Consider the following 12879-nt stretch of genomic DNA (forward strand, 5'->3'; position numbering starts at 1 on the left):
TTCACCAGTCATAGGATTAGAAACTGTTTGCATTTGAAATTAGGTCACAGTCCACCCAAGAACAGTGTTTTCCCCCCTATTTTCTTAGGACTAGGACATAGTCCATAGAGACACTACTAGAAGACAATCTCAGCAATATCTGTTCTGGTCTTAGACATCACTTGCTCTCCCTCTTCCTTTGTTACATTTTTGTTTCTTGGGTCCTCCCTTTGTTCCAGAGACATAGAAGTTTGGTTGACTCTTACTGTATCTAGCTCATATTTTTTTATAAAACTCTTTTGTCATTTTCTGCATGTTTCCATTTCCACTAATATTTAGCAATACATCTTCAATGCATTGTCCATAAATACATATTTGATGTGTCTTTGAAGAAGTTCTGTGGTGATAGGTCATTACTCAAAAAAATATTTGAAGGATCAGACTAAGTCAAATGCAGATAAGAGTGTATCATTAGGGGCACAAAGCCATTTGCTCTGCTAGTATAATATAATAAATGATAGAAAAATCATCCAGCCAGAGGTCCTCTTTATTCCCCATAAAAACATTCCTAAATTGTCCTTCAACCAGAACTAATGTATATAATAAAAAATGCAGTGGCAATGAAGTTGGCAACTGTGTCTTAATGAATATGTGCTGGGGAAAAATATGCTTAATTGACAGCCCTGGAAACACAAGCACCATTGCTCCAGGAACAGATACAGCATAAAATGTTCCTGTACAAGCTTCTCTTCTTGTGTCCCTCTGGACAGGCTGGTTTTGACATATGAAAAGGCAATTAAATCTGTTTAGCTTTTGCAGGACTGAGAACAAGGCATGTGCTGAGTCCTCATAAAGGCAGGCATTACATTTGTTTTATTTTATTTTTTAAAGCTTTTTCTTTCTTTCTTTCTGTCTTGGCAATGAAATCTCTGAACTGAGATATTGGTTTTCTTAAAGGTGTCACTCAACCAGAGAGTGTTTTTCAGTCCTGCAAGAAAATTTAAAGTGCTCTTGTTGATGGAATAAGTAAGAATACAGGGCAAGTCATCTCACCCATTTAAATTGGCATGATAGTCTTAGCCTCAAAATTCACAAGCACTCCCTTCCTCCCCAAAGACTCTTGTGACAAGTCATCTGGTTTATAATCCAGATGGCTGCTAGAGTTCAACACGAATCTTCATTTCGCCAGGAGATGGAATTTAAGCCAAGGGAGTAGGTGCTAAATGAAAGAATTATTCAGTACATTGACAGTAAGAAGCTTCCAGAAGTTATTATGAAGGAAACAATGAAACTATCAGTTCAGTGCACAGCAGAAGGCAAAGAAGGTAAAGAAGATAATAGGTGAAGTGAGCAGCAAGAGAGAAAAGAATGATCAGCTATCATTTCTTTGTACTTCAGTTTTCTATTCTTTTCACAGTCATCTTAAAGATTTGTGGTTTCTGTATTATAGAAAAACTTATCACCATTGTGTGTACCAATAATATGATGTCCACACAAAATAGTTTAGACTTATAAGGTTCTGATAGGAAATAAATTTTTCTGAAAGAGGGAGGTCAATTAGAAAAAAATAGTAATAACAATAATAATAGCTAAAACTATTGTATCTAGGCACAAGAAATTTTACATGGAATAGTAAAATACACTGATAAGTTTAGCTAGCCATAAATATAAAAGAAAAATAAATATCATGTTCTATTTTAAAAATGATATAACCAGTTCAGAGATTAAATATCTTTCAAGGTCTCAGAGCTAGTAAATGGATGAACTGAATCCAAATCCATAGTGTCTGCTTTGAAGTTATATATTCCAGTGATGATTTTCTCACTGTATCATCAATATATCTTTTTGATTATTTTCAATTAAAAGTTACATAAATACTTATGACATAGATACATATAAAAAAATAAATCATATACATTTTTACAGATGGAGAAAAGTAAATAAATACTTTAATGAGGAATAGTAGAATTAGAATATCAGAGTTTTTTAGCCCCTAGTTGATTATGGGATCTAGACATCAAACATCAACAACTCCTAGCACTCCATAGAGACAATCAGCATCATGTACCTTGTATTGGAAGAAAAAATAAACTTGTGAATTCATCTGCACTATTCTGTATTATTCAGTTCTCCAGAAGAACCAATAGGGTGTGTGTGTGTGTGTGTGTGTATGTGTGTGTGTGTGTGTGTTATAGGAATTGGAATCACATGATTATGGAGGCCAAGAAATTCCACTCTCTGCTCTGCTCTTTGCAGGCTGGAGAACCAAGAAAGTCAGCAGTCAAATTCAGTCAAAGGCTAAAGTTTTGAGAACCAGTAGCACTGATGTACAAGAGCAGCAGACATTGTATATCCTAACTCAAACAGAAGCAAATCTTTCTTCCTCCACCTTTTTGTTCCATGTAAGTCTCCAGTGGATTGGATGATGCCTATTCACATTGGTGAGGATGATCTTCTTTATTTGGTCTGGGGATTCAAAAGTTGATCTCTTTTGGAAGCACCACAGACACTTCCAGAAATAATGTTTTACCAGTTATCTGGGCATTGCTTAGCTTAGTCGAGTTTACAAATAAAATTTATCATCACAAATCTATCCTTTATCAATTTGATACTTATGTAGATCTCTTTAAACCATATTTTATCACCAAATAAAGACAAAGTTGCAATTCTGCCTAACATGACATAAATATCCTGCATATAACCAAAATCCAATAATCCATTCTTTACAAGAGGAGGTAAAGTCTTTTAGGAATGTTTACTCTTCTCTTGATATACTGTAATTTAAATACTGCAATGAAAATTAACACTACTTAAATATATAAACTCAATAGACATTTATATGATAAGGGAAGAACAAAAGAAAAACCAAAGTATTTTCTTAACATATATATATATACACACAAACATTTATGAAAATGTAAAGAGAAACTATTAAAGACAATTGCAGGTCTCATTTCTGTAACTCCTGATGTACTGGTAGGTTCTATTTATAACTATCTTCTTCTACTACCAATCCTGTATTCCTTTTGTGTCAGCAAGCACCTCAGCTGACTGTGGTTCTTTATTAGGCAGAATGATATGAGACTTCATTCATAAATGGTCTGATCAATCAGTAGTCCTTCCTGGAATGAGTTGTAGTTTTTTACGGCCCTTATTCAGGGCCATATTAATAGACATTTTAAGGGATCTCCTATATCAGAGACATGTTCTTTATTATGTCCATTGTGAAGGATGTGCCCAATTCCTTGCTGGTTTCTCAAATCAGTCATTCCAGACAACACTGCAACTCCCTTCTTTGCCTATTGAATCAGAGACATGAAGGACGCAAAGTAGCTGTGTGGAAGTCTTAACTTAGAGTTTAATACAATTATTTTATCTTCTGGTGGAAGCATTTGTCCCTTTGGAACAATGACCCTGAGGCCAGCAGATCATGTAGTCTTGGGAATAGGAAACAAAACCAGTCAATGGTTAAAGCTCATGAATTGGATTATAATCATATATCCAACCTTACCTCTTTTTTCAAGCAGAGTGCACAAATAGTTGCACTTAAAGTTCTGCCTACTGGGAGAGTTTCTGTTTATCACTGTCTTTCAGGGATATTCCAGAGATGGACTTTTGTACTCCAGCTGACCATTTTTTAGTGGTATCTACATAATATGCAGAACTATCTTTAAGCCAGGCCTTAAGCCTTCTCTTCCTCTGTTGACTAATTACAAGATACTCCCCAATGAAGACATCAGTGCAGGATAGGAGAGAAGGCAGGTTAGTGATAGTACAGACCATGGACATTTGGGTTGCCTCATGTAAATTACTTGTGCCTGAAGAGCCTTATCAGGACTAATAACATGAATACCACCTGTATTTATGAATTAGTGTTGCTATGAATGCCTAAATTTATGTCTTTGTTGGTCAGAAATCACGAAGTTCAAAATTTTGGAATCGTTACTTGGCAGCCCATATTCAAATATTCAATTTCTACTACAGTTCAGAAGCTGGCTGAGAGCTGTTTCTCAAAGGGAAAGTTGTTATCTACAGATAATGATTAGTCCTTGCTCTAAAATTAAAGATATGCACTGCAATTAACCAATAATAGTCTGCAAAATATTCCAAACAGCATCACTATCTTCCACTAACTCTTCATGTCCTCATGGTTCTACTAGATTATATGGCTCAAGTGTAAGAACAGTTTGCACAGAAACCCAACCTGTTTCAGAGCCTTTCCCATCTAGGTCAAATGAAAAACTAGCAGCTCTCTGGGCCACTTAGTAAATTGACCAGTTTGACATCCCTACATGGGCAATACGTTATCTCTAGAAAGGCCTACTAAGTGGCACATTCCTTTTTAAGTTACAGGAGAAACCAGTTGTTAACTACTTATTCTTTACCTTAGAATGCCCTGTGTTAATGAACCCATAGAAATTTCAGTGAGGTAGAAGATGCCTGAATTTTTTTTGGATTTATGTCCTACTCTGACATGAAAATATCTTACCAATGAATATGAAGTGGTTTCTTCTTGCTCACTAAGTTAAACAGCATGTTATTCAATTTTTTGAATCAGTGTGTGATATCTTATGAAAAGGAAAGGTGAGCCCTATGAACCAAATTATGGCATGAGGCTAGGGAGGTAATTTTTTTCTTGTGATAGAACAAGATATTATTTCTGGACTTGCTAGCTCAAAACAAACTGCTTCTGTTGGTCAAAAAGAGCAATTGCTATTGTGAATTAGGCTGCTATGAAAATTGATGTGACTGTGTTACTGTAGTATGCTAATTTTAAGTCCTTTGGGTATAAACTGAGGAGTGGGATAACTGGGTCAAAAGGTGAATCCATATCAAGTTTTCTGAGGATTCTCCACACTGCTTTCCAGAGTGGCTGCACCAATTTGCAACTCTACCAGCAATGTAAAAGTGTGCCTTTCCCCCCACATTTACACCAACATCTGTTGTTCATATTCTTGATAATAGCCATTCTAATTGGAGTAAGATGAAATCTTAGAGTTGTTTTAATTTGCATTTCTCTAATTGCTAAAGATGTTGAACACTTTTTCATATATTTATTAATTGCCCATATGTCTTCTTCTGTAAAGTGTCTGTCCAGTTCCTTGGCCCATTTTTGATTGGATTCTTTGTATTTTTGGTGTAAAGTTTTGTAAGTTCTTTATAAATTTTGGAGATAAGTGTTCTATCTGAAGTGTGCGTGAAATTTTGGTATGTATATACAATGGAATACTATTCAGCCATGAAGAATAATAATATTAGGGCATTTGCAGATAAATGGATAGAATTGGAGAATATCATGCTAAGTGAAATAAGTCAATCCCCAAAAACCAAAGGCCAAATATTCTTCTTGATAAGTGGATGATTTATATATAATGCAGGTGTGGGGGGGTGTTGGGGGGTGAGAGGAGAATGGAGGAATTTTAGATTATGTAGAGGGAAATGAGAGGGAGTTTATGAAAAATGGTGGAATGAGTCAGACATTATTACCCTATGTACATGTATGATTACACAAATGGCATGAATCTACATCATGTACAACCATAGAAACAAAGTGATGTACCCCATTTGGGTACAATGAATCAAAATGAAGTCTGTAAAAAAATTTAAAATAGTAAATAAATAAATAAATTTTTAAAAAGTTTTAAAAAGAGCAATTGCAAGAATAATAGTTGTATAAGTTGTATTGTGTGTTAGTTTTTCACCATTGTGATGAAAATATCTGATAAGAAAAATTTAGAAGAGTAAAGATTCATTTTGATTCCTGGTTTAAGAGGGTTTAGTTCATAGTAGACTGATTCAATTACTCTGGGCCTGACATGAGACAGAACATCATAGCAGAAGGGTATGGTGAAGGAAAGTTGTTAGTAATTGGGAAGTAGAGAGAAATCAAGGGACCAGCAACAGAATATAGTCCCCAAGGATGGGGGCTCTCAATTATCTACTTTCTCCAAACATACTCCAGCTGCCTAATACTTAAATGAAGTAGTTCATTTAAATTTTTAATCTGTCAAATGATTTATTCCACTAAAGAGTCTACAACTCTCTGCAACCTAAAAACTCCACCTCTGAACCTTATTGCATTAGGGATCATACTTTGAAAACATAAGCTTTTGAGGGGACATTTCTAGATCCAAATCATAATGCTGGATACCAGGCAATATGTTAATTTTCTCAAGCAGTGAAAGCAGGTGGTGCAATTGGAAATATCACCTGGTAAGCTTACAGTAAACCATTGTAATTCTCCAAGTCCCATCCACTTTCTGGTCTATGGACCAAATAGAATAGTTGAATGGAGATGTCGTGGGAATCACCATCCCTATATCTTTTAAGTCCTTGATGGTGGCACTAATGTCTGCAATCTATCCAAGTTAAAAATATTGCATTGATTTATTATTTTCCCAAGTGGAGACATTCTAGTGGCTTGTCTTGAATTTTTCCATCACAACCACCTTCATTCCACAAGTCAGAGAACAAATACAGAGATTCTATTAGTTGCTAAGTACACTTTTTCTAAGTATACACTCTGGAACTGGGGAAGTGATCACAAGATGAGCTCAGAGATCTGTAGGGCACACTGTGAGATAAGTTTGAAGTGAAATTCTATTGATTACCTGAGCTCTGTTAGGTTCAATTCTCACTGGAAGGCCAAAATGACCTTTTGGATCTCCAGGCCAGTTCAGAGCCATCTCTAGTAGACCTCGAAGGGTCTGATTGGTTCCGTTTTCCAAAGTACAAGTCCCCTGATAAAATGCTAGAGGTCCTTTGGGAGAGGCTGAGAGAAATATTAGTCATGTAAATTTTTGATAGTGTACCAGGTCTTTCTTCAAGGAGAAGATTTGTCCTATTTATTCTAGTGCTTCTAGGTCTACAAACCAACCTGTCTTGGAATTTGTTGAGGGATTGTGACTCTCCTTTTATGATTCAAATTAAACATTTGCTTACAGGTTTCTACTTATATAGGCTAAATAAGAATTTAGTAGGCTTCCTATCTATGTCACTTCAAGAAACACTATGATCAGTTAGTCTGTGTGAGCAAAAGAATACTCATTCCTTCTTTGACTTTATTGCTCATTATGGTAACCACTTCCGCCTTGCTTTTGGCAGTTCTGTGCTGCCATTGAGCTGCTGTCTTCTGGGGATTCAATGATTCCATTCTGTGTAGGGTTCCCAATGGAGTGCCTGCAATTCCCACAGTAACATTTGGTCTAGAGAGGAAGAGATAATAGGCCAGTTCAAGAATGCTGGGGCTCCTCTCACAAATTTATTTCTGAAATACAGTGGACCTTCCATATCTATAGGTTTTGCAGTCCTAGTTTCAATCAACCCCAGATTGAAAATATTCAAAAAAACAAATTATGTTGATACTGAGCAGGTGGAGATTCTTTTGTTATTCTTTCCCAAAAGTACACTAAAATGATTTACATAGTATTTCCATTGTATTAGGTATTATAAGTAATCTAGAAATTAGGTAATACGTAAATACTATACCATTTTATATAAGGGACTTGAGCTTCCACAGATTTATGTATCCACACAGGTCTTGGAACTAGTCCCCTATGGATATCGAGAGATAACCATATTAATGAGAAATATGTCTCCTGGACCATTCTAGTGTTTGTAAGTACATCTCAAATGACTCTAAAATCCAATTTTCTGAATCTTTGAACACTTTAAAAAAAATTAAATTAATGTAGCTCAGGCATTTCCAATTTGCTCATGGGCTGTCATCTTTTGTCTCTTGTTTCAGTCAACAAGCCAAACTATTAAAGCAGTTTCTAACCCAAGATGCATCCTTAAGTACAGACTCATTGCTAAGTGAGCCCATATAGATAAATTTGATCTGATCTGACTTCATAGTCCTCCCATCCTTATTTCATAGTCTTTGTATGTGTGATCCCTGGATTTCTGTCTTTATAAATTAGAAAACTCAAGTAGTTCTTCTTGAGTGTGCACACCTTCTCAAGAACCTCACTTCACACCTCATCTTTAGGATGGTATTGGAACTTGAGCTTAACTGCAGGTCAAAAGCAAAGAGATGTGGTGGAGGTTCCTTTGAGGAGACTCAATATTTTCTTGCATTGGAATGTAGGGTTAAGTCCCTCAAGTGGAGGCAAAAAGACCCTCAAATTTTAGGTTCAACTACCAGGAAATACAGAGGACAATAGGATCACCTACATTACAGAGGGACAATGAACAAATCCAGACTTCGGAAACATTTCTGTGGAAAAAATGAGGCAATTTATTCAATGTATAACTTACTAGAAAAAACAAAGAATAATTAAGTTTAAATTCAAATAGATTTAAAAATACTTAAAACTAACTATATTTACCTTATTTGTAATTTAATTCAAACTATCTGCACATACTTACTTATATGCACACTCATATGTATATATGTGTTTATTCTTTCCTGTTTGTGTACTCATCCCTCCAGAGGTAAGTATGTGTACAGATATCTCTGTGTCTGTCTTCTTTCTATTTCTCTATCATCTCATATACATCTATATAGAGACAGACTCTTTTTTTCAGTACAGACTGATGTTCAAAGAGAAATATAACATTTTTGAGACAATTGGAGTTTGGAGAAGGTGCTGGCTATTTAATGATATTAAGGAATTATTGTTCTCTACTTGTCCATGTGTTTATGATGCAATTATAAGTTCATAGAAATATAGATAGACAGAATAGAGAATTTATGGGTTAAACAATATTATACTTGGGAAGTGAGATTTATAATAGTTCTTAAATAATGTTGGTTTTGTCTACCAGAGGGCAAATGGCAAAACGGCAAGATTTGTCCCAATAGGGAGTCAGGTTCTATTAGCATTTAGGAGTAGAGGCTGGAGATACTGCTAAGTATCACAAAATGCACAGGACAAACATGCATTTGAGCACAAACATACACATCCACACATAAATAATTATTTGTACATAACAATAGGTTATGTATAAACACTATTTTATTAAATTTTTATACAGTGAACTATTCCATAAAAAAGTGTAAAAATAAATAAAAATTAAAAAGAGGCAAATTTTGAGTTTAATTACACCAGGTAATGATGGTTGGGGAGATTTTTGAATATGACCAGTTGGATTACTCCTTAAGAGGATTTAGCCATAGACATCTGTCAATTATAAAACCAAAATAAGATGATATTCAAATCAAACTCTTTATTCCTAAGAGAAAAATCAAGCAAATATATTTTAAGCTAGAGAAGTTTGGAGATACAGCAGGTGGGGCAAGGGAGTGAGGGTCTATGATAAATAAACCTAATAAATGAAAATTTGGAATGTAAAATAAGATGTTTTAGGGAGTGATGATTCACTTACTACTTGATTTTAGAAAGGATTCACTGCACAATTTCTTCAAATGATTCTCTCTACTGCATTGATTTGAATTGATTTACACATATTTGACTAAAATGCAAATTTTCTGGAACTCACACAGAGTGTGAATAAAGTGTGACCAAAACACTAGGTTCAAAATGTGTTTAGTTATGTGCTTAAAATGTTCAGTAAGAAAACAGTTGGACACCTTTAAGTAAATTTCTATTTGGAAGCTGCTTTAGAATTGATCCTATAGTCTTGTAATGCTTTTAAAATTCAAATTCCTTCCATGGTAATTAAAAATTATAGTAAAGGAAGGATGACCTAAAATTTTAGGAGGGCATGAGCAGTAGGAAAAAAAAATCAACAGGTACTCATTGCCGAGTCTTAGGAGAGATGCAGGTGGCATGATTCTTGTTCCTCTGTTCTGTTCTGATAAGGAGTGATGTGCATGAGGAAAATGTTGGAGTGAAAAAAATTTTTTTGATGTTTTTATATGTGGGTTAAAAATAGGAGCTTGAGGTAGTAGTTCATGGAAGATAGGATGGTGCCATGGACCAAGAAAGTGGTAACATTAAGAAATGATGACTGATTACATATTTTTGAAGACTAATACATTAATATTTACTTACAGATTAAGAAGTTTGATGCTGGATGCGGTGGCGCACTCGGCTCTGGAGACCGAGGCAGGAGAATCGTGAGTTCAAAGTCAGCCTCAGCAACTTAGTGAAGTCCTAAAGCAACTCATGGAGACCCTGTCTCTAAATAAAATAATTTAAAAAGAACTGGGGATGTGGCTTAGTGATTAAGCATCCCTGGGTTCAATTCCTGGTACCAAAATAAAAGTTTGAAAGGAAAGGAGGTGTCAAGGAATAGTCTTGGAGGCATTTTGCTTGACTACTTTGAAGAATGGTCAACTTATTCAGGAAACTGAGGGAGGAAATATTTACATGGAGGAAAATAATTCTATTCTGGCTAGACAAACTCTCAGATGCCTTTTAGGATATGAAAGAGGTTAAAAGGTGATTGGGTATATAAGTATGCAATTTAGGATAAAGATCTAGACTGGTCAATGACATTTAAGTATCTTCAGGTTATGAATAGTATTTTACAAATGGAATGGAAAGCTTTTACCTAGGTGTACGAATGCAAATAGGGTAGAGAAGAACTTAGCAAACTGAAACACTTCTTGGAAGGTTGTAAGAGGAGCAGAAAATTTCAATGACTCTTGAAGTAAAAACCATTGCAGTGTGTAGTATCTTAGAAGTCAAGTGAAGAAAATATTTTCAGAAGGGCAGAATGAGCGATTCTATCACCTTTGTCTGGTTTTCAAGGTTAAGATGTCGGTTCTTCCATGGAGTATTGTGAAAGACCTGGGAATTTCTGCAACAATATTTTAATGGAATCAGATCCATGTGGCTTGAATTTCATTTGTTTCGAGAAAGAACACAAGGCAGAGAATGAATGGGGCACTTCTATTTCTAGTGATTTGTTGTAGTAAATTACATGTGCTGAAAAAATAGAACCACTATATTAATGCAAAAGATAAAAAAGAGAAATTTATAAATAAAACATATTGAGGTGTTTATACACAGGAATTCTTTAAAAACTGTTTATGCAATCAAGAATATTCCTATTTCTCAGGAAATAGCCATTGTCAAAACTGCTTTTTGTTTCCTTAATGATGCTATTATTCAGAAAGTTACATGTTCATAAATATGCTAGTATAATTGTGATTGACCTATGAGTGGGGTTTCCTGTAATTATAGAAGAATTCTGTAGGGAAATTAACAAAGACTGCTTCAGTTAGTGCTTTTCCTGTTGAGAATATTTTGAATTGGAGAGTGTGTCAGAGATGTGTTTCATTTGTTATTTTACTCTGGGCAGGACAAGAATATATACTTTAAAATAAGTGTTAAGTCTTTAGAGCTTACTTTTGAAAACAAAACTGATTTTGTTCATTACTCCTACTCTAGTTCTCAATAGACCAAAAAAAGGGCATAGATTTTAGGTGAACATTTCTAGAAGGGCTGCCTGACTTGGAAAAGTGGAGAGTGGTTTAAATTTGTGACTCCAAACAGCTTTAAGGTGTTGGTTTACTCCTCCAGTATCTTGAAAGATTGGACTTTCCCTCTTGTTTCAAGGAAGAAGTGATGACACGATTTTTAGTTTTTCATGATATCACCAAAGCAGTCATGGAAGTACATACATGAATATGAATGACTCATTTTTTATTCCCATGGTTCACTTTGTTCCACAGTTGATAGATAATCTCCCTACCCTAAGCCATTTATCATGTTACCCTCTCTAATACTGATACCTGTCTTTGCCATGCTTAAGACCGAAGTCAAAGTCTGACTCTGGCTTTACTGTTGGCCCCAACATAATGAGAGCTTCAACTATTTAGTTGTCCAGGCCAGACATAAATCTCTAAAGAGGCTTTGGCTTCTTTTGCTGTCTGGAATTTAGATAAAGCCTCACCCTTTAGGGCATTCGATATGACTTCTGGAAGAGCTAACTCCTGTGTCTGGTGGAAAAAGCTTAAAAGTCTAAGGGAGCAAATGCTGTGTCCAATTGTTGGTTGGTAAGAAAAGAGAATACAAAATCAAGAAGCCTGCACATAAATGATTTTCCTGTCTTTCTTCAGGTAGCTGTTGCAAGACCACCTGACTCTGAACATCATGTCCAAGTGCCTCTCTCATGTGACTGAGTTATGACTATGTTTTCTTTTTTTGTGGAGTTTTCGATAGGTTGGAAATGTACCTCCTGCATTTTATTTTATTTTTATTATGCATCCTATATTTTATGTACTTCCTTTCCTCATTTGCTTTTGCTGTTTGATAATGCATTTCCCAAGAAGTCTCAAGTTCTATATGAATTCCTTGTTTTGACCTATACTTCATAAGAAAAATATATTAAGACAAAGACTTTGATAAAGAGGTGAAAATGGTTTGGTCACCCTTTGAAAAGTTCAAAAACTACATTAGAATAAATTTTTCTAATTATCAAACTGGAGAAAAATAGTTTTATTAAAGATTTATTACTGGGTGTGGTGGCACATGCCTGTAATGCAAGTGACTCAGGAGACTGAGGCAAGAGGATTTTTAGTTCAAAGCCAGTCTCAGAACAGAAAGGTGCTAAGCAATTCAGTGAGACCCTGTCTCTAAATAAAAATTAAATAAAAAAAAAAAAGGTTGGGAATGTAGTTTAGTGGTTTATTGCCCCTGAGTTCAATCCTCAGTTAAAAAAAAAAAAAAAGATTTATTGATCTCTTACTGAGCTAGGAGGTTAAATATGCAAAAATACATCCAAAAATAGAGTCTTTGTTTATGGAAATTTCAATCTAGTAACCAGAGGTTAAAGCTAGGGTCTATTTGAAGATAATCCCTTGCCCCAGAGAAACCACATATTGAAGGGACAATATAGCAGGATGAGGAGTTATGGCAGCAATGACATAAACTTTCTAGATGATAGGAAAAGGAAATGAGACAACATGCCTTCTCCAACTATAAAAATCTGTGTTATAAGTAGAAAGTAATGAAGTAGTGGCAGTGTGAAGCCTTTGAAAATACA

The 12879-nt window shown here is 35.1% G+C and overlaps 1 long non-coding RNA gene across 2 annotated transcripts in view; it reads left to right on the plus strand.

Moving 5' to 3' along the window:
- The window catches only part of LOC124993074 (uncharacterized), a 73120-nt gene extending 60750 nt beyond the window's left edge, over positions 1–12370 (plus strand). The window contains exons 4-6 of one of the 2 annotated variants that reach the window (XR_007110240.1): positions 2236–2381; positions 9941–10003; positions 11954–12370. This is a non-coding gene — a long non-coding RNA (uncharacterized LOC124993074). The remainder of the gene's footprint in view (positions 1–2235; positions 2382–9940; positions 10004–11953) is intronic. The other variant, XR_007110241.1, reaches the window with a different exon arrangement.
- The last annotated feature ends 509 nt before the right edge of the window (positions 12371–12879 follow it).

The sequence above is a fragment of the Sciurus carolinensis genome, chromosome 1 (genome assembly GCF_902686445.1).
Source record: "Sciurus carolinensis chromosome 1, mSciCar1.2, whole genome shotgun sequence".
NCBI classification, from domain to species: domain Eukaryota; kingdom Metazoa; phylum Chordata; class Mammalia; order Rodentia; family Sciuridae; genus Sciurus; species Sciurus carolinensis.